Raw genomic sequence first — 23,335 nt, forward strand, 5'->3', positions numbered from 1 at the left:
CCTCTCCCCCTAAAAAATGGTAGTTGTAGCTTATGCTCAATTGGCATATGTGAGAAACTGGGGCTGATTGCAGAGGCCCCATAACTTTTTGCCCCCATTTTCCACTTTATGCTGGTGTTTTCCTGACTCTGATGGTGCCCTGGGTACTGCTAACCAGTCCCAGGGCCTGTGCTCTGTGTAAAATGGATATGCAAATTAGGCTAATTATAATTGGCTAAGTTAACCTACCTATAAGTCCCTAGTATATGGTAGGGCATGTAGGTTTAGGGACCACAGCATAGGTGGTGCACACCTAGGTGCATTGCTGAGGTGCCCAGTGTCATTTTAAAAGCAAGCCTGCCTTGCTGGCTGCTTTTAAATTAAAGTTATATGCAAATTCGACTTTGGAATTAAAGGTACTTCCAAAGTCTTAAACTACCTTATTTTTACATATAAGTCACCCCTAAGGTGTGCCGTATGTGCCCCTAGGGCTGGGTGCCATGTAACTATAAGCAGGGACTTTATAAAAATAGATTTATAAGCCCTGGTGAGGTAAAAACAGCCAAATTCGTTTTTCCCTCATTTAAGTAAATGGCCTTCATAGGCTAGAATGGTCAGACTTTATTTTAAATTTTAAAGTCTCCTTAAATGTTACATACCAAGAATTTGGTATCAAATTGATTGTTGTAATAAATCCCACAACTTCCAGTTGTTGGATTTAATATAACTTGTCCAGGTAAAAAGTTTAGACTTTACCTAAAAAGTTGCCAATTTCAGCTCTGCATTGTTTTTGCTGCTGTGCTCTGATTGGCCAGCCTGCAGCAGCTTCTGCCAGGCTACCTTGATGAGGTGTGAAGTGGCCTGACTTCACACAAAGGAATGTGCTTGGGGGAGAGAATCTCCCCTCAGCAGATGGTGAGGCAGGAAGGGGGAGGGCTGCCAAACTGGTCTTCAAAGGCAGAGAAGGACATTTGCAGCACCCAACAACACCCCCACATCCTGCAACCCCAGACAATTAGGTGCCCCCTTGATTAGATTAGGAGAGGGCAGGAGAGGGGTGTGTTTATGATTTTTAGCCACACCAGTGAGTGGGCTCAGCCAGATGTAACCTCCAAAAATCAGATTCATCCATGTTGGATTTTTGGAGACTGTTGCCTTCTGGGATGGATTTTTGCCACACTTCCCAGGAAGTGGTCATCACAGGGGGACGACCCTGTACCTGATTGGAGGATCAGGACCCCCCTGCTTTTCACCCAGGAGCAAGGATAAAACTGGCAGACCTGACACCACACCTCAGATCCCCTCCAGAATTCAACAAGAAAGGAACTAAAGAAGAAGAAGGACTGCCCTGCTGGACCCCTGGCCTGCACCTGGACCCTGCACTCAGAAGGACTGCACCAGCTGCACACTTGGGCTTCACCACAAGAAGGACTTTGCCTGGCTTCAACTGGTTCAAGGAGGGACTCCCTGTTTGCTACAGGTGAAAAATTGCTAACCAGAGTCCCCTGCACCAACTCCTGAAAGAAGCGACCAGCTGACCACTGCCCAGTGGCCAAAAAGGAGTTTGCGCCAGGTGCATCCTGGGAGTTGAAGTCCGCACCCCCAAGGACCATCACAGAACTTCTGGACCCTTGGGGTGAGCTGTGGACCCCAAAAGAACCTTAAAAGAACATCTGGGTGAAGCCCCAGAAGTTTGGAAAAGATTGGAGAATTTTTGAAAAAAAGCTCCATAAAGTGACCGACCCGACGCGGAAATTCTAGCCGGCTTGCCTCAACCGCGACCCGGCCTGACTTCGTGGTTCGTCCCGGTAAAGAAAAACATCCAAAAAAGAGACTAAGTCCGAACGTAAAAAGTTGACCGGGACCTTCCAGCCATCGTATCCGAGAAGGGCTCCACGGACGTCGGATCAAGATCCAGGTTTACCCCGGTCGAAGGATTTTCATCTCGAAAAAACGACTAAGTCCGAAGGTAAAAATCACCACAGAGGAAACCGACTTGGCGTATCCGGACAAGGGCTCCAGGAGGTCAGATCCAACTGGCAGGTTCGTCCCGGGGAAGAAAAACATCAAAAAAGAGACTAAGTCAGAAGGTAACTTTTTAACCGAGGCCTCCCGCGACTTGTAGCCGAGCAGGGCTCCATCGCGGTCGGCCTGAAAGTTTGACTTTGCCCCGGTCCTGGTGCAACCAGATGACCCGATTGGCGCTTTTTGTTTCTAAGCGCTAGAAAATAATAATACTTTAAAAATTCATATCTCCGGTTCCCCTGAACCGATTTTAATCGTTTTTGTGTCATTTTAAAGATAAAAATATAAGCTATTTTTATAAATTGGTTTTGGATTTTTAAACTGTTTCCTGTGTTTTATTTAATTACTGTTTTGTGATATTTGAATGCTTTACACTTTGTCTCCTAAGTTAAGCCTTGACGCTCGATGCCAAGCTACCAAGGGTAGAGCTGGGATTAATTTACTGAGACCTAACTGTACTTATGTGGAGGTTTGTGGCTTGTTGCTAGGTGTAGGTACCTACCTGCCCTACCAATAACCCATTTTCCAACAGCATATTTAATTTACTCCGTAGTCCATAGTATATTGGCACTACCTGTGCCCATGGTCTGTATATTTTATGCTACTAGTGTTGTGCCACCCACTCAATTAGAACCTAAAACATGTCTCAGGCCTGCCGTTGTAACCTGTGTATGTGCAGTGTTGAACTGCAATTTTGACCTGACAAAATAAACCTTCCTTTTTAATACATTTAAGTCACCCCTAAAGTAGGCAATGGATGGCAGGTTGCAGTGTATTTAGAAAGTTGGGCTTGTAGTTTTACGCTTCACATGTCCTTGTAAAGAAAATCTCATTGTTTTCAGTACTGCAATGCCTACCCCTCACGTAGGATAACATTGGAGTAATCTTGTAACATTTAATAAGCTGTAATTTCCAAATGGGAATGGGTTAGCAATTCATGTTTGGTGTCTTTGGAATTGTAAGGAATAATCCTAACATGGTGAAGTTTGATTTTAAATTACAGTTTTGAAAATGTAAGTTTCCAAAGTTGGCATTTTCGTGCTTTAGCTGTTTGGGGCCTGTAGCCTGGCTCTGGGTCACATGACTGGTGTAGTTGACAGTTGGGCTTTGGGTATTCCTCGCTGCAGCCACACAAAATGGGGAGCTCAGGTGAGACTGGATGGACCATCACTGGAAGGATGGGAGGGAGAAGCTGGACCCAGCCCCACTTACACTTTAATAGGTTGTGTCCTGTTGCCATACAAAGGACTGCATATACCATTTGACAGTCTGGAGCCAGGGTCAAGAAGGAAGGCTCCTTCACACTTCAAACACATACCTCTAGAAGCTTCCCCCACTTCAAAACCACAACTGGGTGTGTATATATAATGGACTTCAAACACCAACTCTTCAGTACACTTCCAGACTTGTGGATACTCTGCCAGGAAGAAGGACTGCTCTGCTACTGAAAGAACTTCCCCTCTGCTGGACTGATACACTGAAGGGCTGCTGCCCTGCTGTGCTGATCTGCTGTCTGCTGACCTCTTGCCTGGGTAAGAAGGACTGGACCCGCTTCTCGTAAAACCAGAAACCCAGAGTGACTCCAGTGGCTTGTTGTCTGGCCTCCTGATCTGAAGCATCAAGGACACAACAAGCTTCCAATAACGTTGCCCTTGCACCTGGATTTTGCCATCTGTGAATCTACCCTGCCAAGTGGTTTCACCCAGGCCTGGATCCTTGGAAGTGGGCTTAAGGTGCAATGCCAGCTTTTGTGGATCAAGCAAAACTAACTCATCTCCTCTGCTACATGGCGCAAACCCGAACAGAACTGACCCATCACTGTTGCTGCGTAGATTGGACCCATCACAAGGACCAACACTGCCTTCACAGCCCTACCGGAACTGTCTCAGTGCAGGCCCTCACATCCCTCTTCAATGGTAGCCGCAACGCTGGACTCCACATTGCAGCCTCACAGCTTCTTGGAACCGATGCAGGACCCCCACTTCACACTGTATTCTTGCTGCCAGACTTCACATTGCAAGCCCCGTCAAGTGGATCCTTGATGATGATGCAGGCCCACTCATTGCAGTCTCACTGCATCTCGTAAGTGATGCATTACTTTACTGTGCAACACATCTTTGGCATGGATCCTTGCAATGCGCCACAAACCAGGATTTAAGATACATTGTTCAGTGGTCCATATGGAGTCCCTGTAACTAACCTGTGCTCCATCATGGCCAACCTGAAGTTGTGACTTTGTCACAGTCTGTAGCATGTATCCACAGTTGGTCCGTTGTGCTTCTTGCTGCTATTTTCACTAAAATCTTTCAAATTAAATATCTCCAGTTCTACTTGGCTCTTTGGTCTGGTTTCATTAATTACAGAAAGTTCTATTTTCTAACTTGGCGTGGGATCCTTTTTGTGTGGTGGTTTCACTATATTACTGTTTGAAGTGTTTCACAAATATTTTACATATTGCCTCTAAGTTAAGCCTGACTTCTCTGTGTCAAGCTGCCAGAGGATTGAGCACAGGTTAATTTCTGTGCTCAAATATTCATGCGTCAGAAAGTTTAGACAGGAGAGTTTTTTTGCTTCATGCTGCATGCTACTCATGCCTGGAATGCACTGTCACAAGAAATAAAAATATTCAAGAACCACAAGATGGAATTGTTAAAGGGAGTTTTGGCAGGTGTAAATGTATTAACTGCTGAAGATTTCTCTATCAGAAGTGCGAATAAATTTTCAGTAGAAAATCCCATGCGACAGATGAGAAGAGATGTTTTCCCTGTAAGTCTGTGAAAACTCTCAGACATATGTTTATGAGCAGTCACAAACTGAAATCCAATGCCTTTGAACCCTGAAAAATTGAAGGAAAGTTCCTTCAGGTAAGTTCTGGAGCAACTCTACTTCCAAGATGGGATTGGCAAACACATCTCGTAAAGATATACTTGGATTCAGGGGAAGGGATTTCTCATTGTGAAAAACGTGTGTTTTCACAAAGGGCTTAATTTGCTGTGTGTCTAATGCCACATTATGTACAATTAGACACAGTGATAATAGGAGCCCATGGAAAATGCCTCATGACATCCCCAGTAGTGTGCATGGAAATCTGAGTGATGGCACAGCTTTTCAGGCACATTAGTGGGAATGTTTGTGAATTCCCAAAAGTTGTAAATCTTCATCCATATGTAGCCACACAAATGTTTTACTTTTTGCCAACAAGACCCTATTTGTTTGGGATTTCCCTAAAGGCCTTTTTTGAAAAGGGCTCATGTTAAGCATTCTGGGTAACTGTGCACCTTAAATGAAAACATAAAAAAACATATTGGGACAGAATATGAGAGAAATAAATAGGGCTCAAAGTACTAATGCATAGGTCACCTAAGTGATCCTTAATTGTTGACCAGCTTGTTGCAACCTACATCCTAAAAGATTGCATCACACTATCTCCATATGCAGGGGTCTTTGGACAACCTGCCTAATACATATTAATTAGAAAGGTCGGTGTTTTTGACCTCCTGCAATTGGCTACAAACGATGGGATGGTGGCCTTCAAGGAACAGCTAACCACAATGCTTGTTTTTGATTCTCTTTTTTTTTTTTTTTTATTATTTTTATTATTGGAAGGAAACTTATAACACATATATTCTTGATTCTCAAATAGGAAAAAAAAAAATTAAGGCAGCTCATGTTCCTTTAAGGAATGTTTCCTTTTTGGGAATCTATTGGGAGAAGCAAGCAATAATCCCCTAGACCACCACTGATTGCTCACCTTGTGCCCCCCCCCAATAGAATTCACAATGAGAAGGTGCCTCAAGACGATTCCTACTACTTTGCGAATCAGTTACTACCTCCTTTGAAATGTCAGTAACTGGACAATAGTTTGAGATCACAATGGCAGTTGAAAATCATTGATTAATACATTTGTGACTCACTATTAAGAGAGAACACCACTTTCATACCCTTGCAATGTTGTGCTTCGGAATGGATCTCAAAACCCATTTTGGTGGTTGGAAAGGATTATTTAACTTGCTAAATGGGTTATGAAAATTGAAAAAAATCTATTTGGAAATTATTTATTCCCAGTTACTTTTGGGGCAGCTAGAATCGAGTCAGTAATCAGTACAGTCCAATGTTATTCACTGTAGTGTCCAGGAACAGGAAGTTCAATAGAAATCAAGCCAAACCTGTTGTAGACCCTTTCTGAAATGCAGGCACTTTGACAACTCAAACTTGAGTTCACAATGTGCTCCATAGGTCAGAGCCCTGAACTCCCAGGGTCCTGCTCAATGAATTTTTCTGTTGAATGACTTCTATGTGATTAGATGTACAGATGGTGAGCATAGAGCCTGTTAGGCATGTAGAGGGGCACACGTCTTGATAGGTTTCTTAGGCCCATATTTATACTTTTTTAGCACCGCATTTGCGCCGCTTTTTGACGCAAAAGCGGTGCAAACGTACAAAATATGATTGTATTTTGGAAGTTTGCGCCGCTTTTGCATCAAAAAGCGGCGCAAATGCAGCGCTAAAAAAGTATAAATACGGCCCTTAGTCTTTTGCCTCACGAGACCTTGTGGGTAATGCAGAGCACATTATATTTGATACTGGTGTCTACTGGATGACAGAGTACAGCTTTCAAAGCTGCCTTTAAGTAGTCACACCTCTTCAGGTTCAGGCAGAGTTTGACTCCCTGGTTGGTGACCCTTTGCATCCTAGTGATTAGCATTTCTTAGAGTCTAGAGTATACTATTTCAAAATGTTTAGTCTTGAGAGCACCAGGTCTGTTGCTAACATCACTTAATGGTCCTGTAAGAGGAGTGGGAGAATGTTTGAAAAAGAGATGGCACATGTCTGATATGAGGTGGCAGTGTGTAGTAAGTACTCTGACCACATGATGAAGATAAGTACTAGTTTATTAGTGGAGACTATATGGTTGAGGATCAGCACAGCCAGCGAACATCCAGAACATCTTCAGTTCTTACAATAACTGTCCATCAGTTCCAATATCAATATTCTAAGAATGTTCCTACTCACAGCCCAGCACCAGAATGTATTACACGATCACAGTAATCATCACAATACTACACATCTTCCCTTTTTCATAAAAAAAAACAAAATAAAAATTCACTAAACATAACATCAGCAGAGCAGAGAAACATATAGCAATAAATAAATACAAAAATGTACATAAACATATAGCAAAATATACTAGCGAAAATTATTCACAATATCTCCTCGGAATTACTATGGTGGTCATTATCACAATGGCGATGACTGTTAAAGTGGCGGTAATACAGCCAACAGGCTGGTGGTAATTACTGCCAAACTATGACCATGGCAGTGATATCTCCCATAGACAGCCAATGTACCACACCAACCGCCAGGGTGTTAACACCGCCGACCACGGCGGCAGCCATCAACAGCCAGACGGAAGCCAAGGTACCACCCACCATATTATGACATAGCAAACCGTCACGATTTCCGGGGCGGTACCAACACCATCAAAAGCCTAGTGGAAACAGAACACAGAAGACGAAAGGCTCACCATCAGAGACAAAGAGAAGGTCAACGCTGCCATGGAACCAGAATTTCAAGTCTTACCGATGCTCTTCTATATCATGCTCCACCTGGAACACCAACGCCAATGAAGACGACAACAGTGAGTACAGCTGCTTAGTACACAAGGGAGGGAGGGAGGAAAAGGAGAGTGACACATACACGCACAACACACACCATTCACATACACACCATACACACAACCAGCTGCAGAGGAAAACCAATGTCACAGGACCCACGTCATAATAATGCAAGGACAACATATAGGTATACCTGATATTGTAATCTGATGCCAACATCCACCATATTGTCCATGTGATAAAAGAAGTTGTAATAAATGTTCAGAATGGGCCAATGGCCAGACCAAAGTACAAAAGAACCACATGGCCACAGGGTACAGTCCAGGCCCCAACTTGTTCCCTGACAATATCTGCACTACACTGTGCGGGGGCATCATGTTGGAAATGGGCAGGCACCTCAGGGGGAAGGAGGTGGGGGCACCTCAGCTGAAGAGGGGAACTTGCCCACTGGTTCTGGAGGGAGCTCCATGCCCATTTTCCTTTGCTGGGGAGTGCAAGGTCACAGTCTCTGAGGTGGGGAAGTTGCCCACTGGTTCTGGATGGGGCTCCTTGTACAACAGTCCCTGGAGGGTGGGCTGCATGCCCTCTGCTGGAGTTGAGGGCTGCTGTGTCCCAGCTAGAGGTGAGGCTGCTGTGTCCCAGCTGGAGGTGAAGGCTCCTTGCCCACTGCTATTGGAGGTGTAACCCTGCCAGCCTCTGCTGGAAGTGAGGGCTCCTTGCCCACTGCTGTTGGAGGTTTTACCCTGCTAGCCTCTGCTGGAGGTGAGGGCTCCTTGCCCACTGCTGTTAAGGAGGCCTTTTGCCTCCCTCAGTGTTGTCCTTTGGAAAGTCAGAAATCGAGTGAGGTCATAGATAGAAAATGGCAGTCACGTCCGCGGTGGTATTCACCGTTACCGAGGGCGGTGATCCCTATTGGCCACTGTACTCTATAGAGCTCCATGTTAGCCAATGAGGAATAGCACAGCAGTGCAAGACCACCTTCTGCCATGACACCCAACGTCAGCGGAGTTACCTCACTTCCACATGTCCCTACATACTGGACAGGCGGTCGCCATTTTATGGTAATGGACAACATTCAGATAATCGAGAACTGCATCGTTGCTATGATTTGCACATACACTGCCATTCCCATTGTGCCAACACATTAATGCTCAATGTACACTGAGGTGGCGGTTCCATTGTTCAAATTGTGACACCCTACTGTTGTATCCCTTTGATACCTACCACTGCAGATGAATAGGAGGAGGAGACAAGACGCCATGCACAGACCCCTTATGGACTTGGCTACATTGGAGGACAGGCACATAATACTCACTTATAGACTGACAGGGCCACAATCACAGAGCTGTGTGCTCAATTGGAGCCTGATCTGATATCAGCTATCCGTCATCCCAGTGGGATCCTCCTCTTGTGCAAGTTCTATCTGTGCTCCATTTCCTGGCAACTGGTTCTTTCCAAATTACAGTGGGCTTGGCAGCAGGAATGTCACAGCCAATGTTATCAATCATGCTGGCAAGGGTTTTGTCAGACACAGGTGCAGCTACATTGCTTTCCCCAGGTGGAAGATTTAGCCACTGTGAAGGCAGGATTCTATGCAATGGGACATATACCTAATATTATTGGGGCGATTAACGGAACACATATAGCGTTTGCCCCCCGCAACAATGAACAGGTGTTCAGGAATCAGAAGAGGTTTCACTCACTCAATGTGCAAATGGTGTGCCTTGCTGACCAGTACCTCTCCCACGTCACTGCCAAGTATCCTGGGTCAGTTCATGACGCCTTCGTCCTGAGGAATAGCAGCATCCCAAATGTGATGGCACAACTACAGAGACATAGGGTGGAGCTAATAGGTGAGCCTAGGTCCCCACCCAATGTATGTCAGTGTATGCCTTCAGGAGTTAACCCCATACCATTGTGTAAGGCTAATGTTTGTCCCTCAATACTTGCAGGTGACTCTGGCTAACCAAACCTATTGTGACCCCTGTGAGGAATGCCAGGACAGGGGCTGAGAATTGGTATAATGATGCACATGGGCGAACCAGAAGAATTAATATAATGAAGCACATGGGCGAACCAGAAGAATTATTGAAAGGACCTTCGGTCTCCTGAAGGCCAGGTTCAGATGCGGCCATCTGATAGGTGGATCCCTGTGCTACTCACCCAAGAAGGTCTGCCAGATAGTAGTAGCATGCTGCATATTGCACAACCTGGCCCTCAGGCGACATGTGCTTTATCTGCAGGAGGTGGAGATTGGAAATGCCCCTGTGGCAGTAGTGGACCCTGAGGACAGTGAGGATGAGGAGCCAGAGGATGAGGAAGTGAACAACAGAACATCAGTTATAGGTCAATACTTCCAATGACACACAGGTGAGACAGTGTAACTGACCATTCCTCTGACTATTAATGTTTTCTGTGTGGCTGTAGCACAATGGCATTTACTTCCTTTGCATCTCAACTTAACGTCACCTATGCCTTCTAATTTTGCAGATGGTAGTGTTATAACAACCGTGTACTGATGTGATGACTACAGACAGCTACAGATCTTCATTTGTATGCTATCACTATGTTCAGATCATTTGCACTAGATGTGACTGTTTCCATAATTGCACATTTTCATAACATAAAACGCTATCACTCATGTTGTGTTCAAGGTTGTTTATTGTAGTGCAAATTATAGACGGTAAGGTGCAATGGAACGGGGCAATGGTAGAGGTAAGTCCAGGGTATTGGTCCAGACTGTTTGCAGCACAGGTTTAGTGTCCAAGGGGCCATAGGAAGGGGAGCAAAATCAGTTCAGAGTGGACAAGGTGACAGAGTTGGACACAAGGGGGACAATCAAAAGAGTCTAATTTCCTGGCGGTGGTCTTGGTCTTTTGCAAGTGTCTCTGGCTTCTGTCTGGGTCGCAAGGAACGTTTGCGGGGTGGTTCACCTTCTGCAGGGGGTGGGGTGCTGGTGGCCTCTGGGTCCTGTTGTGGGGCCTCCTGTCCACTAGCCACAGCAGAAGTGGAGGGATGGTCAGTAGACTGGCTAGTGGTAGGGCCCCCCTGGTGTGCTGTCCATTCCCTCATGATATTGGCCACATCTGCCAGCACCCCTGCTATGGAGACCATGGCGGTGTTGAGGGTCCGCAAATCTTCACTTATCTCTTGATGGTGATACTCCTGCAGCTACATGTTTTCCTGCATGTTGGTAAGGATCTGACCCATCTTGTCCTGGGATTGTTGGTAAGCCCCCCACACATTAGTGAGGGCCTCCTGGAGAGTCGGTTCCCTGGACCTGTCCTTCCCCTGGCGCACAGCTGTCCTCCCAGTGTCCCTGTTATCCTGTGCCTGTGTCCCCTGAATGGTGTGCCCACTGCCATTGACCCCAGGTCCCTGATTGTCTTGAGGGTGAGGGGTGGAATGGGGACCCTATACCCGGTGGGCACACTGCTAATTGACGTGTCCTGGGGACAGAGGTGTGGGGACGTTGGGTGGGTGCTGTGGTGTTGGATACTGATGGGGGAGGCTCTGTGATGGACTGTGAGTGGGCTGGGGTGGCTGAGTGATCAATGGTCCCCGATGGGCCAGGTAGTTCATCCAGATCCTGAAGTCCAGAGTTATTGTCATCACTGGGGGCCTCTTCTGTTGGGGGACTGGATAGTCATGCCACCTCCTCGCCGCTGGGATTTGCTGGGGCACCAGTGGGGATGTAAGTGATGTATTATGCTTCATGTCTGTGACATATTGTACATCCCTAGCTTCCCCTCTATCGCTACTGTTGCCCTGCAACCTTTGTTTGTGTATGGTGATGTATTGTGTGATTGTTAGTTCTCCATGCTGTGCATGCTTTTGTGATGGGTGTACATGCAGGGGTGGGAGGGCTGTACATGCATTGGTATGGCATGCAGGACTTGGCATTGGGGTTAGTCATATGTGTAGGTGCACTGTGTGGGATGGGAGTCAGGGTGAGATGGCATGCAGGTGTAGGGGTGATGAGTAGTGAATATTGACTGACTAGTGTCCAGTCCTCTAGCTACTCCAGTGAGTTCCTCAGGATGCAGGATTGCCAAGACTTGCTCCTCCCATGCTGTGAGCTGTGGAGGAGGAGGTGGGGGGTCCACCGCCAGTCCTCTGGATGTCAAGGTGGTGCCTTGCTGCCACAGAACGAACTTCCCCCCGTAGGTCATTCCACCTCTTCCTGATGTGGTCCCTTGTTCTTGGATGCTGTCCCACGGCGTTCACCCTGTCCACGATCCTCCGCCATAGCTCCATCTTCCTGGCAATGAATATTTGCTGTACCTGCGCTCCAAACAGCTGTGGCTCTACCCTGACTGTTTTCTCCACCATGACCCGCAACTCCTCATTAGTGAAACGGAGGTGCCTAAGTGGGGACATGGGTTTTGTATGGTGTGTGTTGTGCAGAGGGTGTTGAGTAATGGGGTGGGGTGTGGGATGTGGGGTGCGTGACAGATGAATGGGTGTTTGTGGTGTGTGTGTAGTTATCTCTGTAATCTTCATGTCTGTCTTGTGGCACTTTTTGGTGTTTGTAAAGGGTTGTGGGTAATGTGAGTGTGTGTTTTATAGTGCTGTGGGTGAGTGGGTGTGGTGTGTGTATGTGTGTCAGGTGTGTGATTTTAGTTTTGGCCAATATTATGTTGTTTTGTATTTGGGTGGCAAATCTGAGCGCGCCGCTGTGTACCGTCAATGGTTTACCACCACTGAATGTCCGCCGTGGTGATTCGTGGGTGATAATGTGATAGGCGTTGTTTTGTTGGCGTAACAGTATTGGTGTTCGTACCGACACTTTAACACTGACCTTTGAGCTGCTGGGTATGTGTTTTTGGCAGTATTCTTTTGGTTTGGTGTTTGTGTCTCATAATATGGCGAACGGATGTTCGCCACCTCGACGGTATGTTGGTGGCCGTCACCACGGTGGTAAGTGGAATTTACTGCCAATGTCATGATGAGGGCCTATGTTTCTTAAACTCTGTCTCCTTTTCTCGTTATGAATCCTCTCACCCTCATAATTTTTTTCATTGGGTCTTTTCACACCAACTTGTTTGATTTCTGGATTACCAGCTTAACAAAGACTTTTTACCTTTAGAACTTTAGCAAGATTCCACCAATGACCTCCTTCAACTTGGATAGCATTGCCAAGAATCTTCAGAACTCTAACAGGTCTACCTAATTTGCTCTTCCCCTTTTTTACATGTATTGGTGACCTAATATGAACCATATTTCCAACTTGTAAAGGTGTTAATTTGACAACCTTTTTGGTGTCATCCCATTTATTTTGTTTTTGTTGAATATGATTCATGTTTTCTGAAAAGAGATCTCTGGGAAACCTTCTCGCATAAATGTTCCCTTAAGGAAATCAACTACTACTCTATTAGTAGGTTCCTTAACCATTTTCATCTCAGGCCATTTAGAAGCATAATCCATCAACACTAAAATGTACTTATTACCACAAGATAACGCATCATAAGGTCCCATAACCTCAATTCCTAACTTTTCCCATGGCCTGTCTGGACGCTCAATGGGCATAAGAGGAGGTGTGATCACCTTTAAAACTTTTATCAGCCAATCCACAAGCACAACAATTGCCACTTACCTCCTCCACATCCATTCTTGACCACCAAAATGTTTCACAAATATGATGTTTGGTAAAGGATATATCCAAATGGCCCTCGTGTGCCTTCTTGTTAATATCCACTCTGACTGATTGTGGTGGAATAATCTTATCCGTGCATAATAACATTCCATCTGCAATATAATCTCAGTACTTACTTTACAGTAAGGTTGCAACAATGGAGACAACATTTCCTCACGGGGCCACCTATTTCTAACCATTTTGCAAACTTGTTACAAAATAACATCATCTGTCATGGCAAGCATCCATTTATTCTCTGTGCATGTCCTCATTTCAGGTACATCCAGTGCTGCTACCATACAATCTTCAGAATCTTCCTCCACCAGATCAGAAAATTCTACTTCCTTATCTTCTTTCTTTTGCAGAAAACGTGACAAATAGTCAGCTCCTCAATTCTTTCCTCCTGTAATATAGTCCATATCAAACTGATACTGTAAACGTTTTGAGACTAACCTCAGAATTCTGGGGGTACAGCCTTTATTCACTCCACTGCCCAGTATACTGACTAAGGGTTTATAATCAGTTAACAACTTGAAATGCCTTCCCCAAATATATGATCTAAACTTTTCATTGGCCCATACACATGCAAATAGTTCCTTCTCGATAACAGAATATTAAAGTTCTGCTTCTCTGAGCACTGTAGATGCAAAAGCCACTGTATTTTCAGAGCCATCAACTTCTTGTGTTAATATAGCTCCTAGACCTACTTGGCTGGCATCAACAGTAACACAGCATGACTGTTTGGGGTCAAAAGCTTTGAGATCTCCTTTCTGACCTAGCATCACTTTAATATCTACAAATGCTTTCATACACTCGTTCCCCACACAAATCTTTACTCCTTTCTTTAACAAATTGCTAATAGGATGTGCCTTGGTAGCACATTCTGGAATGTATCTGGAGTAAATCTCACATAGGCCAAGTAAAGATTTAACCCCTGTCTTGTCTGTAGGAAAAGGAGCCATGGTTATTGCATCAACTAAACCTGGTCTCGGTTTGATTCCTTCCACTGAAATCATGTGTCTTACGTACTCAATTTCTGTGCACCCAAACGTACACCTTTCTATCTTCGGTACCACTCCTTGTTTTTGAAAAAGGCTTGATACTTTTTGGAGAACTGCTACATGAGCTTTTTCTTTGTCAGCAAAGACCAGAACATAATCCTGAAACACAAGTACACCCTCAATCTCTTTAAGCAAATTATACATGACTCTTTGAAAGACTAAAGCCGCGGAGGCCAAGCCGAAAGCATGCATCGATATTGAAAAGTTCCTATATGTGAAATGATTGCAGTGAAATCACGTGAATCAGGATGAAGTTTAACCTGATGATAAGCACTGGCCAGATCGAGTTTAGAAAATATTTTGGCACCCCTTAGACATGCAAAAAGATCGCTGATCTTTGATAGTGGGTGTGAGTCTACCCAGATTTCCATGTTCAAGGATCTAAGATCAACACATACCCTTAATTGTCCATCCCTTTTGTAAGCTACAACCAAAGGTGACAGCCATAATGAGGACTCAATAGGCAATGCCACTGTCACACAACTTAATAAGTTCCTTTTCTAACTTTTCCCTAATACTGAAAGTAACACTCCTGAATTTGTGTTTGGTGGGAACAGCCCCTTTGTTGATGTTAATGTTATTTTTGAACCCACAGATTTCACTTAAACGATTTGTGAACACAGAAGGAAACCTGACCTTTCATTTTCGACTTTCCCCTTCACAATCCACTACTAGAACCTCTTCTTTAGCTCCAGGTTTCAATACCATGCAGAATAAACCCTGGTTTTACCACCCCAGGTTGTCAAGTCTTTTGACAGAAACATGTATTTTCCCTCTGATCCTTCTACCTTTAAATTCTAGATCATCCTCAATACAACCCAACATTTCTTTTCTGCAACCTTCATATAAGACAGGAGAATGATCAGGTGGCATCAAAGGTCTATCACCCTATGATTTATTGAATAAAGATTTTGTGATCATATTGATTCTAGAACCAGAATCAACTAGTAATTTAAGAACATTGTTCTCTACTTTTATTTCGACGTTGGGGTCAACACAATCCTTATGACAATTGTCTTGTTTAGCATCATCAACCACAGAAACAATTTCAGGCTCTGATTCATTCTCGGACTCCACAACACAAACTGTTGATTTCTTTTTTATGCTGTGAGACAACAAAAACACAGTACTTAAGTAAAAATAGTAAAAATAGTACGGTGTGTGAATCACTACGATCCGTCTCAGAGCTTCAAGAATATATATCATTTCTGAGTCTGTAGTCTTGGAAATGGCAATTAGAATGGTGGTAGATTTCTCACTGTGTTTAACCTACTCATTGCTAAAAATGGGAAATGAGCTGAATGCCCCCAGTTAAATTTGACTGGTCTGACCCCTTCAATATTTTTTTTTTTGCTCTCTTCTCTAAGCAAAACACATTCACACTAAATAATGTCAAATGTTTTTGAGGGGTCCAGGTAAACAACTTAAGGGGTACTTTCATAGTACAAACACCAGTTGTTAAGATTAAAACAAAACTGTGAGAGAGGGCATTGCAAAAGCAGTCAGTATCGGGCACCATCTATCTTGTGGCATTATCCATGTTAGCTACCTCATCAGTAGTAAACTGGGGCATTTTCTTTAAAATGTAGAAATAAATTCTGCATCCCAGGTGCGGATGTATTTCTACTCCCTCATAAATGACAGGAAACAATCGTAGAATAAGCCTTATGACAGCAATTGCCTTGTAGGGCACTATCCTTTCAACATTAAGTAAACTTTACTCATCTTCCACATTCTAGTCCTTCAAAAAAATAAAATGATGCTGTAAGAAACACAGTTGTTGTTTGACTGGGGTGTCAGCCCTGTTCAAACAACAACTGTAATTCTTGTTATAGGTGAGGTCACTAGCCAACATTAAATTAACCTGTGCTCAACCCTTTAGTAGCTTGGCACGGAGCAGTCAGGCTTAACTTACAGACAATGTGTAAAGTATTTGACCAACACCTTCAAACAGACATCAAGTGAAGACTCCACACATAAAGGATCTCACACCAAGTAAGAGACATTTAGTAGTATTTGATAAATAAATCAAGACCAAAAAAGACAACAATCCAACTAAAAGAACCAGAGATGTGCAAATTAAAGATTTTAATGAAATGGGGCCAGAAAGCACAAAGCGACACCTACGGATATCTGGTCACGGAGGACTTGGACAAAGTCAAAAGTTCAGGCCGATCGCAATGTAGTGCAGGCAAGCTACTGGGGCCCAGTTAGTCCAGCTGAACCTTCAGTTCTGGTTTGAGGAGAGATGTGAGGATCAGCATAGATGTGCTGCGTAGCTGAAGTGATGCGTTGGATCCGAGGTGATGCACGACTGTGATGTGATGTCCTGCATCGTTGTTAAGGATGACGCCAACAAGAACTTGCTATGCAAATCACGGATACGTTGAACAGTAAAGGCAATGTGTTAATTTCAATGAGCTGTGAGGCTGCAGTGCTGAGTACAGTACTGTCATCAAGGCTGCTGGTGATGAAGGTGCAAGGTCCTCTGTGAGGGCCTGTGCCACGGATTTGCCATGGAGCTGCATTTCTGAAGAAGCTTCAGGCTGTGAAGGCGATGCTGGTATTGCGATGGTTCTGATCCACGCAGCACCTGTGATGTATCAGTTCTGCTAGGGATTGCACACTGAACAAGAGGCAATGCATTGGTTTTGCCAGGTCCACAGAGACTGGTAGAGCATCTAAATCCCACTCCCAAGGGTCCAGAACTGGGATGTACCACTTGGCAGGGAAGACTTAAAAATGGCTGAGTGCAGGTGCAGGGCTGTTGGAAGCTTGTTGTGTCCCTGAGGCTTCTGATCAGTAGGCCAGATAACTAGCCTTTGGAGTCACTGTGGGGTTCTGAGTTCAAGAGATGCAGGCCCAGTCCTCCTCATCCAGACAAGAGGACAGCAGGCATAAGATCAGCACAGCAGGACAGCAGTCCTTCAGTGCTGCAGTCCAGCATAGTAGCAGTCCTATCAACAGCACAGCAGTCCTTCTTTCTGGCAGAGTATTCACAAGTCTAGAAGTGTGCTGAAGATTTGGTGTCTGAGGTCCAATGTTTATACCCTGGTGCCATTCCTCTGGGAGGTGGGAGAAGCTTCTAGAAATTTGCTTTGCCTTCCCCACGCATCCTGCCTTACCTGTCCTGACTCCAGACTAACTACAGGGGGTATGCAGCCCTTTGTGTTGAAGCAGGACACAGCCTATTCAAGTATAAGTGGGGCTGTGCCTAGCACCTTTATCCCATCCTGCCAGTAATGGTCCATCCAGGCACACCAACCTCCCTCTTGTGTGTGGTTGTCTAGGAGGAATACATAAAACCCAACTACACCCAGTAATGGGACCCAGAGACAGGCTACAGGCACCAAATGGCTGAGGCAGGAAAACGGCAACGGCCCGAAAGTGTCATTTCCAAAATTGCAATTTAAAATCTGACTTCACCATAAGTTAGAATTTTTCCTTACATTTCCAAAGACATCCAACATGAATTGGCATCTGATCCCATTTGGAAATTACAGCCTATAAAATATAATAAGGTAACTTCAATGTTATCTTGTAAAAGAGGTGGGCCTTACAGTTGTGAAAAACAAATGTAAGAGTTTTTCACTACCAGTCCATGTGGAACGTAAAGGTACATGTCCAACTTTCTAAATACACTGTGCCCTGCTATCTGAGCTGTCTTGGGCTTAGCCTAGGGGTTAAAAAGGAATGTTTGGGCCTGGCAAAGGACCTGGAATAGGTCGAAATTATAGCTTAGGACTGCACAGAAGGTGCAATGGTATGCCTGAGACATGTTTAAAGTGCTACTTAAGTGGGTGGCACAATCAGTGCTGCAGGCCTATTAGTAGCATTTAATTTATAGGCCCTTGGCATATGGAGTGCCACTTTACTAGGAGCTTACAAGTAAACTAAATGTGCCAATTGGGTAGGAGCCAATTCTACAACAAGAGAGAGCACAAGCCCATTAGCACTGGTCAGGAAGAGAGTTCTAAGGGCAACAAAAACTGAAAAATGGAGGAGTGAAGACAACAAGTCTAGGAATAACCCTGCAGAAAGGGACAAGTCCAACAGATGCCAACAACCTTATTACCTCACTTAAACTCAAACCTCAGGACAGTAAATGCAGCCAATCATGGTTTTCAGTAGCCCTCACGAATAAGGAAAGATAGATGTTGCACACAAAGAACATGGCATAACTACAAATTGCCATATTACTCATCAAATTGAAATACCTGTAGAATAATTGCAGACACATCATACTGATCACTATGGCTGAGTACAGAGAATGTCAAATCTACTTTGTTAATTAATGATAACAATCAGTAAAACGAAAACCTAAATAAGTAAGCAATGGTAATTTAATGTTAGACCTGAAGTCCTGAGGTAGCAACAGGATGTTGACTATTACATGCAATGAAACAAAAAATGGACAACTGAGGATATTTAAAAGCTCTGATGAAACGAATGTGTGTTCAATCATTATTGGTAAGCTGAGACTTCCGGTTTGAGAATCCTATATGCTGACCCTAAATGTTATCTTTTTATTTAAATCCATCCACTATTAACCCTCTAGTAAATCATTCCCAATTATGAGAGACCTGTAATCCATGATGGCCCCAGTGGGAATTATGAGATCTGCAGAATTACTACAAATGTGATTTTGATTTCTGACAGCAGCAGGAAAACTGCAGGAACGTGTGAGAAATGACAGGGACCCTGGGATCTGGTTTTATCCTGGAATTGCTGTTGTTAGACCAGGCATCCTTGGCATGGTCACCCCTGTCTTTTTTTGCCTTTGCTTCCCAGGTTTTTACTGTGAAGGTTTTGCTGTTTTGGTACTCTGGGCACTTTACCACTGTTGACCAGTGCTAACATGCAAATGATCCTGTGTAAAGTGCATGTGTAATTGGCTTTTCCATGCTTGACATATTTGGTTTACTAGTACGTCACTAGTAAAGTGCACTAGAGGTGCCCAGGGCCTGTAAATCAATTGCTGCTAGTGGGCCTGCAGCACTAGTAATACCACCCACATTAGTAGCCCTGTAAACTTGGCTCAGACCGGCCACTGCAGTGTCTGTGTGTGCAGTTTTAAACTGCCAATTCGACTTGGTAAGTGTACCCGCTTGCCAGGCCTAAACCTTCCTTTTTTATACATGTAAGGCACCCCTAAGGTAGGCCCTAGGTAGCCCCGTTGGGCAGGGTGCAATGTATGTTAAAGGTGGGACATGCACTGATGTGTTTTACATGTCCTAACAGTGAAATACTGCCAAATTCAGTTTTCATTGTTGCAAGGCATATCTCTCTCATAGATTAACGTGGGGGCTGCCTTTAAATATCCTTAAAGTGCACTTTCCCTTTGAGAGCAGATAGAAATTTGGAGTTTGGGGTCTCTGAACTCACAATTTTAAAACACATCTTTTAGTGAAGTTAGTTTTTAGATTGTTAGTTTGAAAATGCCACTTTTAGAAAGTAGGCATTCTCTTGCTTAAGCCATTCTTTGACTCTGCCTGTTTGTGGAGTCCCTGTCTGGGTCAGACTGACAGTTGGGCTGTTGGTGAATCTCCTCTAGACAGTGAACCAAAGAGAGCTGGGGTGTGGCCTCCATATCCTGATCAGCTATCTGGACTAGAGTGGAGGGAGGAGTGGTGATTTACACCTGAATGGGCTGTGCCTGCTCTCACACAATGCAGTCTTAACCCCCCTCGTATGTGTCTGGGGCCTGGCCTGGGCAAGGCAGGATCTTGTGAACAACAGAGACTTTTCTTTGAAGTTTGTCTACTTCAAAGGCTGAAAGGGGTAAAAGTAGTGGACACAAAACCTAAGACTTTAGATCACTTCTGGAAACAAGAGTAACCTCTGCCAAGGAGAAGAGCTGAAGAGCTGAGGAGAAGTGCTGCCCCTGCCTGTGACTGTGCTTTGTTGGGCTATCCTGCAGTTGCTGCTTCTGCCTGTGGAAGGGGCCAAAGACCGGACTTTGTTGTGCATTCCTGCTTGAAGAAGAATCTCCAAGGGCTTGAACTGAGCTTACCTCCTGTTTTGATGTCTCAGGGTCATCAGAGACTTCCTCTGCCAGCACCTGGACTTGCTGCTGAGACTCCTGCCCTGCCACGTGGTGTCCTGTCCAGTCCCTCGGCCCTTTAGAGGTGAAGAGCTGAAATCCACGCACAGAACACTGTGCGAGGACATTTTTTATGCACCATCTGCAACGTGGCTGATAAATGACGCGCCACCCGCTTTGAGGCTAAAATCGATGCTCCACCTGCATCACTGCGAGGGGATCGATGCATCGTGGCTGGAGAAATGACACAGCACCCGCTTGCAGCTTCTAACCCCACACAGCTTAGTTTTCTAACACCGTGCAACCGGATTTCTCACGCATCGTCCCTGAGAGTCAAAGTCATCGTGAATCAACACGGACCTGAGGTGCCCCGTCTGGAAATCGATGCATCGCTCACTTGCGAGGAAGAAAAACTATGCACCACTTCCCCTTTGTGAATGCACGTGAAAGCATTTTTTAGGAGCAGTCAGTGGTCCTACGGACCACTGCCTACTATTAAAAAATGTAAAGAAAACTTTTCAATTTTCTTTTTTAAACGCATCATGTTTTCCTTTAAGGAAAATGGGCTGTATAAAAAAAAAAGATTGCTTTATTTAAAAGCAATCACAGACATGGTGGTCTGCTAAGCCTAGCAGGCCACCATCCCTGTGATTATAGCCATCCCCAATGAATATTAATGAGGTAGGTCCATTTGCGAGCCCTTGCGACTTGCAATATGAAACTCCTGGAGTTTCATACATTTCAATAGCGATTACTTAATTGTGATTCGTGAAAAATCACAATTTGGTAATCGCTATTGAAAGAATGATAAATCTGGCCCTTATTCTTTTGAAAATGTATATCGACTTGTGTATGTTGGATTTTTGTCGTTTTAGTTTTGATTTAGATAAATATTACGCATTTTTCTGAACTGGTGTTGTGTCCATTTTGTAGTGTTTTCACTGTATTACTGTGTGTGTTGGTACAAATACTTTACACATTGCTTCTGAGATAAGCCTGACAGCTTGGCACAAGCAATCAAGGGTGTAAGCAGGGGTTGTCTACGTGTGTTTCTTCATTGCCCTGACTAGAGGGCGGGTCACTGCTTGGACAGAGTGCAAACTGACTGCCAACCAGAGACCCCATTTCTAACAGCTGTTAAATCCAGACTCCCAGGTATTCTTTTGCCCCTCCTGTGCATCTTGGGGACCAAGGTATATTGATGCACCAAGCCCTAATGTTGCTTTTTTTCGCAAATCAGTTCTCTCGGACAGAACATCAGCTTCTTCCATGTCCCAAGCAATCTATCTCAACAATCCTCCTTACCAGGTCAGTGTACTAATGACCTCAGGAGAGTAGAGAGATCAAAAAAATGTAAAGTCCCTTTTTGTTGAGGAGTCAAAATCGAAAACATCAGTCCTTTATAAGACTGACCACTTTGTGCTAGAACCTTCAGTTTTCCTGCATTTTTTAATTAATAGATTCTCAACGTTTATTTTTCTGACTATCCAGATGTATATTTACTCCTGGTTTCAATCTGGGCTTGTTCTTCTCCCTGTAAAGTTTCTACATTACTGATTGATGTTGGTTTCTGCTAATACACCCATATCCACTATTGAGAGCAAGTAGATGATTTAGACTAGTTATATCAATGCAAATGCAAGACATTAGGTCTGGCATTGGCCACAGGTCTTCTGTCAATTTATGTTTTGTTTTATCATATTTTGCAAACTTTATTGTTTGGTAATATGCCTGGCCCTTATCAGTCTAAAAACATTATTTGCTACAGGCAAAAACTTTGTTTGATCTAAAACAAAATCCCCACATTCCCATAGCAGTCCCTGACACTGAAGGAAACTACTTTGTGTGTGGATGCTATCATTGTGAAATGGCAGCATGCCGTAATGTGAAGTCAGGCAGTGGCTGAAGTGGGCTGGTACATTGCACCCTAATGCATATTGGAGTGGGTGGAAGAAAAATGTGAATGACACCACCCACAGACTAATGTATAAATGTCTAAAACCAAATTAGTAACTAAGTTATACACATATTTTATTAACATCAAAAGTTAATGGCTAACACTGATCTAAAAAATTAATCAGTGTAGCATTGGCAGCAAGCATCTTTTCGTTGTGAAAGAAACAAAGACACAAAAAAGGAGGAAAGAAGTAACTAAGGTAAGCAAGAAAGAAAGAGAGGTGAAAAGAGAGTAAAAGAGAGGGAAAAGAGAAAGAACAAGGGATGAGAGAAAGGAAAGAGCTACTAGGAAAGAGAGCTAGTAGGAAAGAAATCAAAAAGAATGAAAGCCAATGGAAGAAAGAGAATGAAAGCAGAAATGAAAAAAAGAAATAAAGAAAGAAAAGGAAAAAAGAGAGTGGCAAAGAGTAGAAAAGATAGATGAAAAAGAAACAAAAAGATGAAGAGGAAAGAGAGAAAAAGAAAAATAATGAAAGAAGGCAAGAACAGAAGGAGGAAAGGTAAAAAAAGAAAAAGAATGGAAAGGAAAAAGAAAAAGTCTAGTTTGGAGTTTCTTGTTGATTCCAGCATAGAGAGCGTTGCTGTAGTCGGGTTTACTGCTGAAAAGTGTGTGGGTGACTGTCCTTTTTGCGTCAATGGGTATCCACTTGAAGATCTTCCGGAGTAGGCCGAGAGTGTGGAAGCATGCAGATGAGATGGTATTGACTTGGTGGGTCTTGGAAAGTGATAAGTTGAGGATGATGCCAAGGTTGCGTCCCTGGTTGGTTGAAGAAGTGGCAGGTCAGAGGGCGCTAGGCCACCAGGAGTCGTCCCGTGCAGTGATGGTGGGGCCCAGGATGACATGGTTTGTTTATACCTAAGTCACGTAACTAATTTATTTATGTTCCCTATACTATAAAGTTACATAATAAAAGGCAGCTCTCAATAAAAAATTTCTGCTCAATTAATCCTCGGCATGCACATATAAGGTCAGAGGGAATTCAAGCATCCATGCCACATAAACAGATGGCTTGCAGCTTTT

At 44.0% G+C, this 23,335-nt stretch overlaps 1 protein-coding gene across 1 annotated transcript in view; it reads left to right on the plus strand.

Annotated features, from left to right (window-relative positions):
* Positions 1–23,335, plus strand: part of LOC138297149 (adhesion G-protein coupled receptor F3-like) — a 385,565-nt gene that overhangs the window by 122,209 nt on the left and 240,021 nt on the right. The window lies entirely within an intron of this gene.

The sequence above is a fragment of the Pleurodeles waltl genome, chromosome 5 (assembly GCF_031143425.1).
Source record: "Pleurodeles waltl isolate 20211129_DDA chromosome 5, aPleWal1.hap1.20221129, whole genome shotgun sequence".
Classification (NCBI taxonomy): domain Eukaryota; kingdom Metazoa; phylum Chordata; class Amphibia; order Caudata; family Salamandridae; genus Pleurodeles; species Pleurodeles waltl.